Source organism: Apis mellifera, linkage group LG4, assembly GCF_003254395.2.
Source record: "Apis mellifera strain DH4 linkage group LG4, Amel_HAv3.1, whole genome shotgun sequence".
Taxonomy (NCBI): Eukaryota; Metazoa; Arthropoda; class Insecta; order Hymenoptera; family Apidae; genus Apis; species Apis mellifera.
In genome coordinates, this window is record NC_037641.1 from 13125842 (window position 1) to 13144699 (window position 18858).

General features: G+C 38.4%; 1 protein-coding gene and 1 non-coding gene across 4 annotated transcripts in view; both read right to left on the reverse strand.

Moving 5' to 3' along the window:
- Positions 1-7088, reverse strand: part of LOC408770 (protein turtle) — a 111294-nt gene extending 104206 nt beyond the window's left edge. For 2 of the 3 annotated variants that reach the window (XM_026440469.1, XM_026440465.1), the window contains exon 1: positions 6621-7088. The gene's annotated coding sequence lies outside the window, so the exon portion shown is untranslated. Of the gene's footprint in view, positions 1-4610; positions 4630-6620 lie in introns of those variants that run through there. The other variant, XM_026440468.1, reaches the window with a different exon arrangement.
- A 4771-nt stretch (positions 7089-11859) lies between these two features.
- Positions 11860-11978, reverse strand: Mir3728 (microRNA 3728). Its single transcript, NR_039515.1, has one exon. It is a non-coding gene; the product is annotated as a microRNA 3728 (primary transcript).
- Positions 11979-18858: the final 6880 nt, after the last annotated feature.

The window sequence follows — 18858 nt, forward strand, 5'->3', positions numbered from 1 at the left end:
TGAAGAATATAAAAGCGAATAAACAAACAATTCGTTTCTTCAAGAAAAATATCAAAGAGATTTTTCGAATATCATCCGCCGGAAATCTCGTAGATATAAATATTACGTTTAATTTAGTCGAGATTAATCAATGTTAATGGATGAATGAATGATTTCTGATCTTAAGTTAAATTGCGAAAAATATAAAAATGGATAAACAAACGATTCATTTTTTTTTTCAAGAAAAATATCAAAGAGAATATCATCCGCCAGAAATCGAGAATTTTGTAAATACAGATATTAATTTGTCGAGCTAAGATTAACCAATGTTAATGAATGAATGATTTCTGATCTTAAGTTAAGTGGACAAGGAAGAATATAAAAGTGGATAAACAAATAATTAGTTTTTTCAAAAAAAATATCAAAGTGATATTACGTTTAATTTAGTCGAGCTAAGATTAACCAATGTTAATAGATGAACGAATGATTTCTGATCTTAAATTAAATTGTGGGCAAGGGAGAATATAAAAGCGGATAAACAAACAAATTTTTTTAAGAAAAATATCAAAGAGATTTTTCGAATATCATCCACCAGAAATCGAGAGAGATATTACGTTACATTATTGCAGATATTACGTTTAATTTAATTGTGCTAAGATTAATGAACCAATGTTAATGGAAAGGTTAAACGAATGATTTCTGATCTTAATTCGTTTTTTCAAGAAAAATATCAAAGAAATTTTTCGAATATCATTCGCGGGAAATTAAGAATCTTGTATACAGATATTATGTTAATGAATGAATGAATGATTTCTGATCTTAAGTTAAGTTGCGGAGAATATAAAAGTAGATAAACAAACGATTCATTTTTTTTTTCCAGAAAAATATCAAAGAGATTTTTCGAATATCATCCACCGGAAATCGAGAATCTCGTAGATACAGATATTACATTTAATTTAGTTGAGCTAAGATTAACCAATGTTAATGGATGAACGAATGATTTCTAATTTTAAGTTAAGTTATGAACAAAGGAGAATATAAAAGTGGATAAACAAACGATTAGTTTTTTCAAGAAAAATATCAAACAGATTTTTCAAATGTCATCCGCCGGAAATCGAGAATCTCGTAAATACAGATATTACATTTAATTTAGTTGAGCTAAGATTAACCAATGTTAATGGATGAACGAATGATTTCTGATTTTAAGTTAAGTTGCGGACAAGGAAGAATATAAAAGTGGATAAATAAACGATTAGTTTTTTCAAGAAAAATATCAAACAGATTTTTCAAATATCATTCGCCGGAAATCGAGAATCTCGTAGCTACAGATATTACATTTAATTTAGTTGAGCTAAGATTAACCAATATTAATAGATGAACGATTGATTGAACGATTTCTCATCTTAAGTTAAGTTGCGGAGAATGTAAAAGTGGATAAACAAACGATTCGTTTTTTCAAGAAAAATATCAAATAGATTTTTCAAACACCATCCGCCGGAAATCGAAAATCTCGTAGCTACAGATATTACATTTAATTTAGTTGAGCTAAGATTAACTAATATTAATGGATGAACGATTGATTGAACGATTTCTCATCTTAAGTTAAGTTGCGGAAGAATATAAGAGTGGATAAACAAACGATTCATTTTTTTTTTCAAGAAAAATATCAAATAGATTTTTCAAACACCATCCGCCGGAAATCGAAAATCTCATAGATACAAATATTATATTTAATTTAGTCGAGCTAACATTAATCAATGTTAATGAATGAACGAATGATTTCTCATCTTAAGTTGCGGAGAATGTAAAAATGGATAAACAAACGATTTGATTTTCTTTTTTCAAGAAAAATATCAAGATTTTTCGAACATTGACCACGAGAAACGAAGAATTTCGTAGATACAGATATTATGTTAATGGATGAACGAATGATTTCTGATGTTAAGTTAAGTTGCGGACAAGGGAGAATATAAAAATGGATAAACAAACGATTTTTTCAAGAAAAATATCAAGATTTTTCGAACATCGACCGCGAGAAACGAAGAATCTCGTAGATACAGATATTATGTTTCTTTCTACACGGAGAGAGGGGGGGAAGGGGAGGCGTGAGCCGTTGAAATATTCCTCGAATATCGAATAGAATGTCGGGCTAAAGGGAAAATATACCGTACTCCTCCTGATATTGGCTGAGAAACATACTTCATCTAACCAAATTACTCACCGCCAAAACCTACCATCGTTTTCCGATAAACGTGGAGGAAGGCTTGCAACGAAAATCTAAATCGCGCGGAGATAAAAAAAGGAGGAAACAAAAAGATTTCCACTTTCTTTAATCGGGAAAAGTGCTACTCGATCTATACACAGTTTACGAGATTGAAGAAAAATTTACAATTTTTCGCAACAATTAAATCTCGTTCCAGAGAAATTTATATATAAAATTACGGATAAAAAAATCTCAATAATTATAGAATACACGGTATTTAAATCGTATTCACGAAACGAATGGAAGATCCTTTGGAAGATCCTCTGAGAAATCCTGCATTATCGAAACGAAACGCGTGAAATATTAACAGGAATATAAACGATTTCTGGAAGAAAGAGGAGGAAATTCGCGCAAAGGAATTGGTAAACGACAACTTTTCCCGGAAGCAACAGGGACAAAGTTTTGGGAAAAGTTTTCTCGATCCGCCAACTGGAAGGATCGAGCGAAAGTGTTAAAACCTGTCATTTTACAACCGATATACGCAGACCAATCGGGCAAAGTGGTTGTCTACTTTCGCCGATATCGCACACTCGTCCCAAATATTTGCGCGAAAAAGGGAGGGATATCCATCAACGAACGAGGGAGAGAGGAAGCGAAAGTGGAAAGGAGAAGGTTTGGAAACCGTGCTCGGCGAAGAATCGATGCGATCCATCCACCTTCTTTCCCTCTCCCTCTTCGTTTCGTATTCCACGGAAGAATAATAAAAGCGCGTGAGCGAATCTCTGTTTCTATATAAAAATTTGAAGACGAACGAACATGAGAACGTATAATTTATATACGAAAGGGAAGAAATTTGTATTTGCGAGTTGCGAGTAGAGCGATTATTCAAATTTTTCAACGTTTTACGACGTTCGGAGAAGAGCGCAACGTCGATAAGGCGAGTTGGAGGAATAATCGCGTGTTGCGGAAGGGGATACGACTGTTGGAAAGCTACGAGTGATATTTTGACCTCGAGAAGGGGCGAAGAATCGAAAATCAGGTGAGGGGGGCGGGCGAGTAGTGGAAGCGCTTACGTGACTGCAATGTGTAAAATTGTCCTTGGTCGGAGGAAATAGCGGTCTGACAGCTGGTGCGGGGAGAACATATGCAAAACACTAGTCGAGGATTCCAAATGCGAGAATTTTCGAAACTCGATTGAAACGATTCGAATCCTAGAATGGAAAGGAAACACAAAATCTCCGCATTTATAATCGTTTCTTTTTCCTGATTGGAAGAAGAAAATCGAAGCGTGCTCGTTGATCGATGTAACGGTTCATATAAGTGCAAAGAGAATAAAGGGAAATTTTTCAAAAGAACAAACTCGTGTTGTGAAATATGAAATGACGGTAAAAATAACAAAAGAGCATCTCCTCCTTTCCTTTCCCATCCTCTTTCCCTCTTCCTTCCGTTCCCAGAGGATCCGCGCAAATTGTACAAATTGCAAGGAGAAAAAAATTCCATTTCCAAATCATCGATTTGCCAGTGAAATAATATAAATAAAGTTATGATAATTGGGAAGATGAAATTGAGAAAAACGATGAATGGAGGGATCCCAAGGCCGGTTCGATTTGGGGCAAAGTGAGATTAAATGGGCCAGGTGCGGTTGGGAGGGGGGGAGACGCAAGACGGACAGCCCTTTCACCTGTCGCGTCGGTTTCGAGTAACGAACGCTCGCCAACCCTCGCCAATTTCACTGCTCCAACCCTTGGCGCGATAGTAGTAAGGCAAATGCCGAGCGCACAATGAGTTAGCAGAGCCTTCTCTGACCGCAAATACGCTGAATATGCATGAGGCCCTTGTCTCCGCTATCGGTACGTACGTCCTCGAATTAGGTTCCCCGCAACTTCTTCTTCGAGTCCTGCTCGCGCCGCTGCTCTATTCACTCCACGAGCCCTCCACTCCCACCCTCTCCAGAGTAACCTCCTCCAGAGTTATGCTTCGTTGAATTCCTCCGCCGCGCTTTTCTGCACGTACCCTCTTTCCTAACCTATCCTAAACTCGAGGGCCTCTCACTGATCGATAAATCGGAATCGAATCTTGAATAAGAGCAACGTGTGTCTGAGAGAAAGAAAGGTGAACAAAGAGGCGTAAGAGAAGTGGTTTAAAAATAGGATTCTTAAATTTTAAATTTAGAAAAAGAATCTTCCCTTTTTCTTGTTCGATCGAAGAAAATGTAATGTATATGAAACGTCCCTCGCTTTCTCACGTGGATATTATTATGCAGAAGCGCGAATTATCGCGGCATTTCACGGATACGATTACAATCTTGAAGTACGCGGCAACAGAGTTCTCACGTGTAATAAGATATAATCCGAGTTTCCTGTCGCGCAACGAAGAAAGAGGGGGAAAACTTTAACGAATTCTTCAACCGTTTTTCCGGACGCCTTACCTTTCCGGCACCAAAGCAATTCCCTTTCTCCTTCCTTTTCCTCTGATAACGCGTTTTTCCGTATTGTTTCGTTGCCACGGCAAATAACAAACCTTGGAAGAATTCTACGCTTTTAATTGTTTCCCATTACGAAGTCGAGGATTAAAGCGGATGGATCTTCCTTCCACCTATTCAGACTTCTTATTCCCTGGTAAAAGAATTGAACGAAATTACGATTTTTAACGACTTTCCGCCGTGTATTTAACGCGTAATCGTAACGCGCGCGATGTGAAAAGGAAAAAAGAAAGAAAGAAGAAAATGAAAAACATTTCGCATCTGTTTTCTTTACGATCCTGCAAACAATTCTCTATCTCTACCGACGAAATCGAAAGACTTTCCATCTCGTTAAAAAATAATTTATGCCTCCCGTTGCCTCGCATCCAGATTCTTAAAATTGATCGTGCACGATACCGCGTATATACATTTATATACGGAAATACCGGTCTGGCTCGATACCCGGCTCGCAAACCCTTTTGCATTCGAAACAAATATACGTACACACGTGAGCAAGGTTCGCCGCCAACATAAAACCAATATCGATGCGGCGTGGTTATCTACATATTGCAGATATAGCGATATTCTATAAATAATTCGTACAACTGTAATGGGAAACAGGATAGCCTGAACCTATTCACCGCCGTACGTGGAAAAGAATATTTTTCATTCGCCAATTTTCTACTTCGAGAAGATAAAATGTATAATCGCGTGAATAGAAATGTATGCGCGAGTGTAAAATATAAATAAAGAAAAAAATTTGCGAATCGCTATCATCCTGATCGAGATGAATTATAATGGCAAAAATTTATTTAACGAATATGCGTATAAATTTATAGAAAAAATAAATCGAGTTTGGTATTTTTAAATAATAATAATAATGATAATGATAAAAATTTAAACGCTTGGATATCGGTGGAAAGATATAAAAGATGGCGAGAAACAACGGGATTTGTATTCTCCCGAAAGCGAATTCCTTGGTGACGCAAGGCGCCGCAGCAAGGAGAGAAAAAGAAACGTTTGAGAGTTACTAGTCCGATTCCTCGCTGCAAGCTATCGTGGTGACTTATTTTTCGACGTGCGCGACAAACATCCCCGAAATTCAGAAAATCCCTCGGTATTCTCGCGCCGCGAACGTGTGCAAGGTTTAAATCTCGAAACAGTACAGTTCACGAGAGAGCAGGTACGAGGCTCGAGTAGTATACATATGAGCTACGTTAGAAGAGAAGGAAGGTTCGATGAACCGACAAGAAATGTGCGATCAGATTCTACGAGTTTCCAACTTCCGCATTCCCGGATGCAATTAAAAGACCAATCGTATCGATCGTAAAAACTTATTTAAAGAAAAAAAAAAAAAGCACCTTTTTCGAACGATAAAAATAGCCGATAATAACCGGATTGTCTCTGTGTAAAGATTATCGTTCTTATTGTAGATTTAATCGTCCGATAAAATTCGTGTGTATGAATCGTAGCCGGGAAAAGTCAAATATTGAACGAAGCATGACAAATGTCAACGCGGAAGCGGTAACGACGTCGAGAAACGTCTCGAGTGAAATGCTTTCGAGGTCGACAAATATTTACGACTTCTTTGAGTATAGATTTTACGTCGAATCCGTAAGATTAAACGTTCATGATTTTTCACGTGAAATGTATTTTATAGTAAATAACTGTTGTGTATATAGATATCGAAAAATTCGTGTTATTCGACCTCGCATATCAATTACATAATGGGATTTCGAAAACGTAAACATCAATCTGTCGTTCGCGATCGAATAGCAATGGCAAAATTGATAAATATTTTTACTTTATTCGTTCCATTATATGCTATAAACAATCGTTCGTCATCGCGTATGAATACGCGATAAATTCTAGGCACGCGATACAAAATGTAAATGAGAAACGTAGAAAACGTAAAAAGGAAGAACGAAATAGCAATGGGAAAAAGATTAAAAAAAAAAAAAAGAAAAAAACACTTACCAGGAACGAGCTTGATAGAGAAGAGGCAATCTCCCGAGTCGATTTCGCAGAAGGTAGAAGAAAAATCCTTAAAAAGCAACGAAAAGGGCACTGGATAAAACGAAAGCTCGCGGAACACAAAAGAGTTCAGTCACAATAAAAGCACGTAACGACACCCGGCGGCGGTCGGAAGATTCGTAGAGTTCACGTCGTTGACTTGACTGCCGGAAAAAAACAACGGCGTCGCAAACTTGACTCTGGTGCGACGGTTAATGAAGCCGATATACGGTGGGGTAGAAAAACAGAACCAGAGAGACGAGTCGATCACCGTGTTCACAAAAAGAAGGCCGACACAGGAAGGAAAAAAACGAGAAGAAACGGACGGCGAAAAGTAACGTAGGCACGCGGTTTGCAGTTTCGGTGCTTCTCTAACGATACATAAACGAAGTAGTTTCCCGTACGAGGCTCTGCCGGGTACTGGAGGTTCGAGCCAAGCTATCGAACGCACCTCCGCGCGCCGGCCAATAGGCGCTGTCGCCGCGTTCCACTCGACCAATCAGCACCAGCGACATCGGCATCGCCAACACACGCTACGGCCAAACCGCCGTAATCAAATTCATTCCGTAATGTTTTTTTTATTATACATATATATTAATCCGTAGATTATTTTTCTTCTCATCATAATTACATACATTCATTTTCCAATGTACGAGATGCGTATAAATCGCGCAATTTTTCGTAATATCGTAAATAAGTATAATATTTTTACCATCCGAAGTACTATTGTTCGAAAAAAAATATAAAACGTCGAATGTGAATTAATTTTCCGTAAAAAGAAAAAGAAAGAAGGAAAAATTCGAAGAAAAAAAAAGCAATTAAACACGATTAAAAATTGTATATGGATCATTCTTTCTTTGCCGCTATTAATTGCTCCCGCCCGAAAAATATAATAATTTATGATTTATTATTACGATTCATATCCTGGAAAATTGCGATGGAACGAGAAATACAATAGGAATACGAGCCCGCGATGCGATCCCTTGGGCAATAACCGAGATGGGATTGTCCTAACGCATATTAACGCTTCTAATTTATGCGAGTCCATCGACCGTGCGAGATCGCTCAAACCCTGCTCACTGTACAACCGTGGTATCGCGGTTGGTCACTCCGTGCAAACTGTCAAGCGCCGTCACTGCGATCGCATTGATCAATGGCTACGAAAGGACGGAGAACACTCGCGTTAAAAAAATCTTATCACGATCCAAATTGTCGTCCATAAATTATTTAATTATTGGTAAAAAGTCGAATATATACACGGCCTCGTTATTCTTTAATATTTTTTCGCAAATTAAAATTTTTTCGATGATTGTAGATATTATCTCAACTATTCGTAGTTTCAACTATTCTTTCGAGCGAATTTTGAGAAGAAAAAATATTTACTATATATATTTGTTATATTATTTATCTTCAATTACGTTTATCAGTATTTTTTATTAATATTTCAATTAAATTAATATTAACGAAAAGTATTATTATATCGTCAAAAATTTAACAAAATTCGTCGATTAAAATATCGTTATTTAATTGATGTCAATTCCGCGAATAATTATCAAAATTATCAACCAACACTCCTTTTAATTTTGCGTGTATATTATATATGTATATAAATGCATCGAAAAGTAAGGAAATTTTGTCCAAATAAAAAAATCCTTTCAACCTTTATTCGTAAAGATTAAATTTTTCGAAACGATCATTTGAAAGGATCGAACGAAATAACGTAGATTATCAAAAAGTAATTAATTCTCACGAATCGTATTTCAATTTAAAAAAAAAGAAAAAGAAGAAAATTCATTTTTCAATCTATTCTCCATTGAACAAGAAAAATAGCCGTCCCCTTCTTTTGAGTAATCGTTTTTACAGAATTGTTCACTTTGTCGGATCACCGTGTACCATCGTGCAATAAAAATCGAACCGTGTCTTTTCGCGCGCCATTTTAGATGCTATCATTTTTCTTGGAAAACGACTGTAAACGTGTCTCCACAGTCACGATATAATAACTAGCATAACAACTACTACACGTTCTAACATAATGAGCGCAATTTATAACGTATAGAATGCGATACGAATATTAAAAAAAAAAATGGAAAAATGTAGCAAGGGATTCCTTCCTCCGCGAGTATATCGTCGGATCATAAAGATAACGCCTTTGTTTTCGAACGCTTAATCAACGTTTCGAAAGATATATCCGATACTTTCTCCAATCTGTTTTTACGATTAACATTTTTTATCCCCTCGAGCATTATTAACCGCATTATCGATCTAATCCACCTCCTCGATCCATGGCTCAACCTCCGAATACCTCCTCGAATCGAGTAGATCTTTCGATGTAGCAACACCGATCGTTATAAATTCAAATAGTTATCGGATCAGTCGATGCGCCGCACTTCTCCAAACCAAACCAACTCTTCTCGCTACAATGACGAGAATGTCGATATCCAAGAGTTATTGGTACGTAATGTCCGTCGAAACCTCGTTACACTCGTTTTACAACGCGCATAATATCGCGCGATCTTTAATAATCGATACATCGTTAAATTGAAAACGTTGTCTGCGTTTAAAAAAGTATCCTATAAATTCGCGATAGAAAATTCGATATTATTTACGGAATATAATCAATTTAACGACGTCACAAAGCACGTGATCTCTGCTGTGTTTTTCATTTCTTCGCGATTAATCCGGGAAAAAAAGGAATCGAAGTAAATCAATTGCTGCGAAATCGATCGACGAATCAATCCTCGGATAGACACTATGAATCAACGTACGCTCGCGCCACGCCTTCGTTTCATTCATTCTCCATTCTAACCATTTGCTATCGTACGTACGAGGGACAAGGATATCGAGAATGATCGAGAAAAAGTAGGAGAATAAGAGAGAGAGAAACGAGAATGAAAAATAATAATAAACAAAGAAAACTTTCAATTCCATTAAACTTCATTTTTATAAATCCCAATTTAATCAATTTTATCCATGATATATGCGTAGATAATAAACCGTATGATGTAAGAAATTATGATTAGGAATGAATGAATGGAAATACTGGAAATTCAGAAAACCGGGTCGTCATTCGTGAAAAATAATAATAAACGAAGAAAACTAAATTATTTATTAAACGTAATTAAACTTCATTTCTATAAATCTCGATTTAATCAATTTTATCTACGATATATGCGTAAGTAATAAGCCGTATGATGTAAGAAATTATGATTAGGAATGAATGAATGGAAATACTGGAAATTCAGAAAACCGGGTCGTCATTCGTGAAAAATAATAATAAATGAAGAAAACTTTCAATTCCATTAAACGTAATTAAACTTCATTTCTTTATAAATCCCAATTTAATCAATTTTATCCATGATATATGCGTAGGTAATAAACTGTATGATGTAAGAAATTATGATTAGGAAAAAATATGCGCAATCTATACAATTCTGAATCTATACAATTTTGAATGAATGGAAATTCAGAAAACCGTTATTCGTGAAGAAACGAGAGTGAAAAATAATAATAAACAAAGAAAACTTTAAATTCTATTAAACTTCATTTCTTTATAAATCCCAATTTAATCAATTTTATCTATGATATATGCGTAGGTAATAAGTCGTATGATGTAAAAAATTATGATTAGGAATGAATGAATGGAAATTCAGAAAACCGAGCTGTCATTCGTGAAGAAACGATCGTGAAAAATAATAATAAACGAAGAAAACTTTCAATTCCATTAAACTTCATTTCTATAAATTTTAATTTAATCAATTTTATCCATGATATATGCGTAAGTAATAAGCCGTATGATGTAAGAAATTATGATTAGGAATGAATGAATGGAAATACTGGAAATTCAGAAAACCGGGCCGTCATTCGTGAAGAAACGATCGTGAAAAATAATAATAAACGAAGAAAACTTTCAATTCCATTAAACGTAATTAAACTTCATTTCTTTATAAATCCCAATTTAATCAATTTTATCTATAATATATTTATATGATAGGTAATAAACCGTATGATGTAAGAAATTATGATTAGAAAAAATATGCTCAATCTATACAATTCCGGTTGAATGAATAGAAATACTGGAAATTCAGAAAACCGTTATTCGTGAAGAAACGATTGTGAAAAATAATAATAAACAAAGAAAACTTTAAATTCCATTAAACTTCATTTCTATAAATCTCAATTTAATCAATTTTATCTATAATATATCTATATGGTAGGTAATAAACCGTATGATGTAAGAAATTATGATTAGAAAAAAATATGCGCAATCTATACAATTCCGGTTGAATGAATGGAAATAGTGGAAATTCAGAAAAGCGGGCCGTCATTCGTGCGAAATTAACTGTCCTGTCGAGTTTGGCCGCGATTCAAATTGAATTGACTATCGTTATGCATTGAAAAGGTAGTGGACGTCGGTGAACGGGCGATGATAGTGATCGCGGTAACAAGAGTAACAGTGGTGGAGACGATTCATTCATTCGATTTCCGGTTTGATCGGCTTCGAGAGTTAAGGGCGTGACTGAAAAATGTCCCGGTAATTACGGTGGTGTACAGTCAGCGATTAAATATATCAAGCGCCAAAAATTTATATGCACTCGATGGAGAGAGAGAAACGATAGATGCCGATAATAAATCGTTCGTTCGTGCTGTAAAAAAAAAAAAAACAGCCGTCACTTGGAGCGAAAATATCTGAAGATGTTGAAGGTATTCAAAGAGGAGAAACACACTCCTCGAACAAACTGAAAACTGGTAAATGCAATCAGAAACTTGACTCGTACCTCTTGTAAACTGGGTAATAGCGCATTGTACACATTACGAAGGTAATTTAACACGCGTAACGTATAACAAAGTTTCGTCGTTGCGGCGTTTCTCGGAGCGGAACGCGTGCTTTCGTTACGTTCAATCTTTCCATCCTTCCAATCCTCCTAATCGCGCGCGCGAGAGCGAGAGAAAATGATTAACCAATTTCCTCCTCCGCGTCGTCTTTGATTTTATTTCACCTTGCATTGCGACACAATCGAATCAATTCGAACGAATTGAAACATTTACATTGGCGAGGAATTCGAACGTTAATTAATTAAGCTTCGGAATTGAAGGGAGAATAAAATTTGAAATTCCAATTTATCATCTCTATATAGTATACGTAACTGTTCCGCAGAACAGATGGCATTTCGAAGTTTGCCGCAACTCTAACTCACCGTTTACCTACGCCTGTATTTACGCCTTCGCGGCCGCGAATCGTATCCTACCTTCGATCCAAGATAAACTAGAAACTAAATTACGAATCCCACGGATGGTTACCGCTACTAATAGACACGCGCGCTCCAAATTATCCATTCTCTCGATAGTTCGAAAGAGATACTTTCCTCTCTCTCTCTCTTCAAAATTTTCGAAAAAATCGAACGAAATCGTTCTTCCTTTATTACGTTCCGTTGTTATCCAGCGTTGGCATTTATATACGCATATATGTATATATATATATATATATATATATATATATATATACGCGTAAATGTAAATCGAGAATCAAAACGAATGGAAGTTATTCGCGAATCGAGAGCATACCGATCGTAAAATGAAATCAAAATACAGGGAGAGTACAGTCGGAGTGCAACCAGATATTCAATCATATCGAACTCTACATTTTATTTAAGATAAGCTATCGAGTTGGCCCCGTTCGTACGTATTTTAAAAACACCAGGCTTTATCGAGCTGACCCGCCAAAAAATTTGTTGCATCGACCGCGCAATAATGACGTACGTGACCCGCCATATCTCTGCAACCAGATGCACAACGCTCGCGGCGTTATTGTTGTTACGCAAACACTGGAACACTCTGTACGCCACGGATGTGTTTATCGTTGGATTAATGATTCCATTGCCCGAACCCTCCTGTTTTCCGTTTCCAAGGCACAATGACCAAGAATGCTTACCGTGTCAAATTTTTCTCACTTCTTCCGTCTCACCTAAACGAGAAAAGTCTATAATTTCCCGATTTTTACATTGCAGACAAAAAGTAGAAAAATTTTGATTTTTCGCGTCCATATTTTGTAACAAGTAAATAACATTATATTTCGTTACCGAAAGATATAACAGCCGAAAGCACAAAAGCACGGCGAACGAGACATTCGAGTGGTAAAGCGTACGAATAAATCTACATGCATTAGATTACTCATGGAAAGATGGAGGAAACAGCGTAGGCTACGGGGCATCGTTTACTTTGAAGAAATAAACAAACAAACGGTATTCGAGCCTGTTTTAACAATGTGGAAACACGTTCCCTCGGTGTTGATCTTTGCGAAAAAGACACGCAAGGGCGAGTTTTATTATTAAACTGTGGGGGGAGGGAGGATTTCTAAACGGCGAAATTACCTCACCTTGCCCATAATAATTATAGAGAGTCGAGGGTCATCGGAGGAAACGGCAACTTAATCTAGACCCTGCGCTTCCTTTGAGGTCGCGAAACATGTACTACGTGGCCCGGGGCAAGGGGTGGAACCGTAGAAATCCTTTTGGGAGACTGTCAGGGACTGTCAGGGACTCGGCGCGGCAAGTCTGAAGCAACGCAGAGATTGCTCGCTGCAGTAATGCAATTTGGTAGTTGTGCGGCTGTAACGAGGAGACCATAGCCGTGTTACGCGCGCTTGATGCGCCTCTCCTACCACCCCTGTACCTACCACCCTATACAGGTCGTTATATAGCGCACGGGTGGTCGGTTGGTCGGTCCACATGTCGTATTTGTACTACAAATCCTCTAACCTCAAATCCCCTCGTCTGCAACGCGCACCAACCCCTAATCACGTCCGTATCACCGGTATTCACTTTCGTCTTTCGCCTTCTCTTATTCCCTTCCTCGAAAACTCTCGATTGACTCCTACTTTACGTCACAGATCAACATCAGATTCAATGTAACAATATTTTGCGGCATAATCCATAAATCAAGGAATCAATGTTTTTCATTACGATGGTTCGAATAAAATCGACAGGTTAAAACGATCGATGGGATTAGAGACGTTATTCTCGGGGAAAGAAAATTGTCGAAATGTTTAGATACTTTTTTACACACGTATATATTATAAACGAGTGTTGGAGTCATCATCTACCTTCGCGATTTCTCCGTAATCGGGCGGTAGCGCGCATGTCCAACTGTAGGTATACAAGTTGGTATTAACAAGGGAATAAATTATCCCATTCGGCACGAACCCTTCATAACTCACGGTGGAAAATTAGCATAAGATCAATATTGCTTTTTCACCGCACCACTGACGGAACATCGTCCTTCGGTTCCACGTCTCTCGTGCTCGATCGAGAGAACGTAGAAATCGTATTCCAGAAAATACACACACACACACATATACATATATATATATATATCAATCGATCGAAACAAATTTAATTCGTTGACGCAAATTTCCACGTTTCTCGCGGAGATAACCCAGATTTGATAACCTTTATGAAGCGAGCCCCTTCCCTCCCCCCCCCTTTACGTAATCTCCGTGAGGATGACGTTGACCGAATAAAAATACCCTCTCGCCGACGATGCGATGGTTATGAACGGTTAACTCGATATATCGGTCGATATATAAAAATAGAGGGATCCACCGGTTCTCCTCGTTGGAGAAAGGAGAAACGAGTGACGTTTCGACGACCGTTTACGTAACCGTAGAACGCTCGCATACATTCCCTCCGTGGTGTGTGTGTATATTCGTATTATATCGAAAAGAATCGAGGCGAAAGGATGCGAAAGGAAGAGAGAGAGGGAAGAGTGACGTAAAGGGGAGGAGGGGGAAGAAGAAGAAGAAGACGAAGCGCGTAAGTACGTATTTCGTAGTAGACTGTGATCCACGTGACCGGTTGTGCTCCCGGAGTGGAACGCCGAGGTCAATGCTTCCCGTCCAAGGCCAAAGGACCGGCACAGCCAACAGACTCGAGTGGGTACTCGGATACTCGAAGAGTACACAGCATCCACAGTTGAAGGCAAGCGACACGCAACGGGGAGAGACCACCGATCCCGGGCCCTTCCCTCGCCCTCGCCTCGCCTCTTCCCCCCCCACTCCCCGGGCTGAACGAGGTTTTCGCTCTCTCCACGAGCCGGCCGGGTACCGGCTGGGTACCGTTCTTCCATCTTCTCCACTCTGAAAACAAGGATACCCCGTCTTAATTATTAACTCGTCGATACGTAAATATCCGTTCACCGTGAAAAATTTTATTCTCGGCGCGTAAAAGAGAGATATTGGAAGGGAGAAGAGTTGGCAGTTTTCCTCGACCATGATATTTTCGGGTAATCTTCTAACTTTAACTTAAGCGTGTATATATATATATATATAGAAAAGTATAGTGATAAATTGGCAAAGGAGTCCGAATCGAATTTCTGGTAATTTCGGTGGGCAAAAAATACTCGGGGCGAGACACAAACAAGGTATATAGGAGGATTGCCCGAGGCGATGCTAGCTTCGAAAAGTTTCTTTCGTCAAACGAAACGTCGGCATGATTCGTGCGCATTTCTTAAATGTTTTACGCGACCAACTCGAGTTTTATACGACCAAACTTTCCCAAATTGGATTTATTTGTTTCGACGCGACGGTGGAAATTGTCGGTTAAACCTTTAGAGCTAACATCTCGTGGATTTTCTTATCGAAAATTTTAAACATTTATATATATATATATTTGCGTATCGTTTCCGCGATTCGTAGGTAGACATCGCGAAACTTGGTCCACGAGTTGCTATTCGGCCCCATAAATTCTCCAACGCCTAGCGCCGCCTGATTGAATATCCGATCAGGAGGCACAAGTGGCGCAGTTAGGAATGTATGTTAGAAACTCGTTTAATGCTAGCCCTCGGGACTGAAATTCTGCGGTGGCGGCGGTGGCTGGTGTCGGTGCAGTCGGTTTTCGAGTTGCACGCAAACTCGCGCCAACCGATCCGCCATTCGTCCCGTTGCGCCAACTGTGCAGTTAACCCGCCATTTAGTTTATCATCGAGTTTAAGGAAACGAATAAGAGACAAGTTGACGAGTTTCGAGAAAGAAGTAACACGATAAGAACGAATTTAGAGCTCGAGAAATTAAAATATCAGATTCGTGTATATCCATCATCCATTCAATAAAAGTAAATGCGTTAATATAATGAAATGGAGAAATTGAAAAGAGAATCCATTTATCTGTTCGTGGAGAAAAACGCACGCGACATATTTCCAGACACGCGTTGCGTCACCGACCCAATTTGGAAAATGCTGGGACAACGTTCGTGTTATGCGACGCCTAATAAAGTACGAAGAGGCGTGCTCCGGACACGGCGTGGAACACGGAGAGCGCATAGCTGTGTGCACGGACTGCTCCCTTTCCACCTAGACTCGTGAGCGCCGTCTTCGAAGCAAGTGAATAGCACACATGCATATTCAGACTACTGGCCGACTAGTCGCCGAGTAAATTAGACTATTTGGCCCGCTCCATTATTGAAGGAAACCTGCGGAACGGAGCTGCTGCAGCTTGTAATACGCCACCGCAACTTCGCGACTCCATCACATTCACCGACTCCCATCGGATGCGAGAGAAACGGAGACCGGGAGAGGGAGGGAGAGAGAAAGGAAGCGCGCAAGAGAAGGAAAGTGACGCAAGAGTCGAGGAAAGGAAAGCTTGGAATTATATTCCAGTGTATATGTTATAAAATTCCATAAAAAAGAGAGAATATTGATCAGTATATAAGGAAGAGGGAAATTTTAATTGAATTCGATTCGATTTGTTGTTAAAAAATTATTATTATTACGTAATGTAATTGATTTCGAAAGAAAATCGGCTCTGCGATTGAGACGAGAATTCGATGAAACGAACGCGAATTCGGGCGTTATCCGATTTCGAACCGGAAACGGGTGTACGGCTGCTGACTTCCGGTCTGGTTTCACGAATCAAAGGACAAAAGAACCGTTTCATTCGTCCGAAACCGGTTTCGAACAGACTTTATTCTCCTCTCTACGCCGAAATATTAATTACTAAAATATTATACAAACAAAAAAGAAATAAAATATATTCAAAATGAATTTTTCTTTACACTTTGAGAAAAGATTTTCTTGTTTTCCTTAGATATTTAACAAAGTGAAAAACGTTAAATTCGCTCTAGATAATTGAATGAGTATCAAAAACATCAAGTCCCGAAAATTCGTACATCTATAAAGAAAATCGATAAAGCATCGTAGATCACGCGTGTCTTATTTTCATTCTACTCGCTAGCCGTTCGTATTATTCGAGAAAGTTTCTCATTCGGCGACGAAAAGCAAACTCTTTAAAACTCTCGCGCTAAATAAAGTCGGGGGACAGTTTAATTTACATACATTTGCTCTTTCCTTCTCCCTTATTCCTCCCCATAGCTTCAAGAGCCACGTAGAGATATCCTTCTCTAAACCATAATATCTCGCGATGACGACAACCCCTGCTCCCCCAACAACCCCCTCAGTTCCGCTCTCCCTCTCTCTTCCTTCCCTTTTTCCACCGTTCTCCCTTCGCTCGCCTCCACAGTCTCTGTCTCGCCCCGAAAACTCGCTGACCCAATTTCCCACGAAACTGCATTGCGTGTCCTACCTGTACGGTTCCACCTACCGCATTCGAAATTATATTGGGTTGGCAACTAAGTAATTGCGGATTTTTTTTAGAAAATCAAAGACAATTTTTTCATGGAACTAAATAACTTTATTCTGTAATGCGTTGCCCGTTTTGATCAATGACCTTTTGCCATCTTTCAGCCAGCATCATAATCCCACGTTCATAAAACTTGTGATTTTTATTAGCAAAAAACTGAATCAGGTACGATTTGATATCATCATCGTTATTGAAATTTTTACCATTCGAGGAATTTTGTAAAGATCGAAACAAAAAATAATCAGATGGTGCAAGGTCAGGACTATATGGTGGATGTGGCAAAACATCCCAACCAAGCTCCAATAATTTTTGTCGAGTGACCAAAGATGCGTGTGGCCTTGCATCGTCATGATGGAATACAATACCTTTTCGATTTGTCAATTCGGGCTGCTTTTCTTCAACTGCATCGTTTAATTTCGTTAGTTGTTCGATGTAGACAACAGAATTGATCGTTCGGTTGGAGTTCAAAATAGACAATTCCTTCGTAATCCCACCAAACTGATAACAAAACCTTCTTTCGATGAATACCAGCTTTTGATGTTGTTCGAGCTGGTTCACGTGGCCTGCTTCACCATCTTTTCCGCTTGATATTGTTGTAAACAACCCATCTTTCATCGCCAGTTATCAGTCGTTTTAAAAATGGATCATTTTCATTACGTTTCTTTAGCAAATCGCAGCTGTTAACGCGTTGCGTTTAAATACTTTTCTTTCAGTTCGTGAGGAACCCATGTATCGAGTTTTTGAACATAGCCAAGTTGTTTTAAGTGGTTTTCGATGCATGTATGCGATACATGAAGCTTCTCTGCAATCTCACGAGTTGTACTGTGACGATCTGAATCGATTATTGCTTTGATTAGGTCGTCATCAACTTCAATCCGCAATTACTTAGTTGCCAACCCAATACATTCCCCTTATTTCTCGATTCGTTCTCCGCGTTCTCAACATCAATCCTTCGCTTTCGTTTGCCTTCTCGCGGAGAAAAAAAAATGATCCGCCATTTCGATCGAAATTTGTCTCCATAGGACGAAGAGAAAATAATAATGGCTAAGCGTATCTTTGTTTCTTCTTATGAGAAGAGAGAATGAGAGAAAGACGAAATAAAAGACAAGTTTTGGAGGATTGGTGATTTTGAGACGAGAAGAAATGCGAAGGGAAGCTAGATCAGGGACACGAGAGAAAACAGGGAATTTTGATGGAAAAGTTTTATCGCAAATGGTATTTCATGCTCGTTTTCGTGCTTCTTTTATCGCGGTTACCGATGTTCGAAAACGTTAAAGTTATTACGCAGAAAGGGGGAAAATTACAAGCAAATATAAATTTTACAGAACCGGCGATAAAATTTTCTGAAAGTTGGTCGGTTTCTTACGAGAAGCAAGCGTCTCCTAACGAATTTTACGATCCAGAAATTATTTAAAAAAGAAAAAATATCCGAACGAAGGGATATATTATCGCGATACATTATGTATTCTTAGAGCAAGGATTTCGACGAAGGATCAAAAGAGTAGATCGAGTTTAAATAACACTTGATGAAATTTCAACGTCGAATAGGTATGAGATAATAAATTATATAAGGGG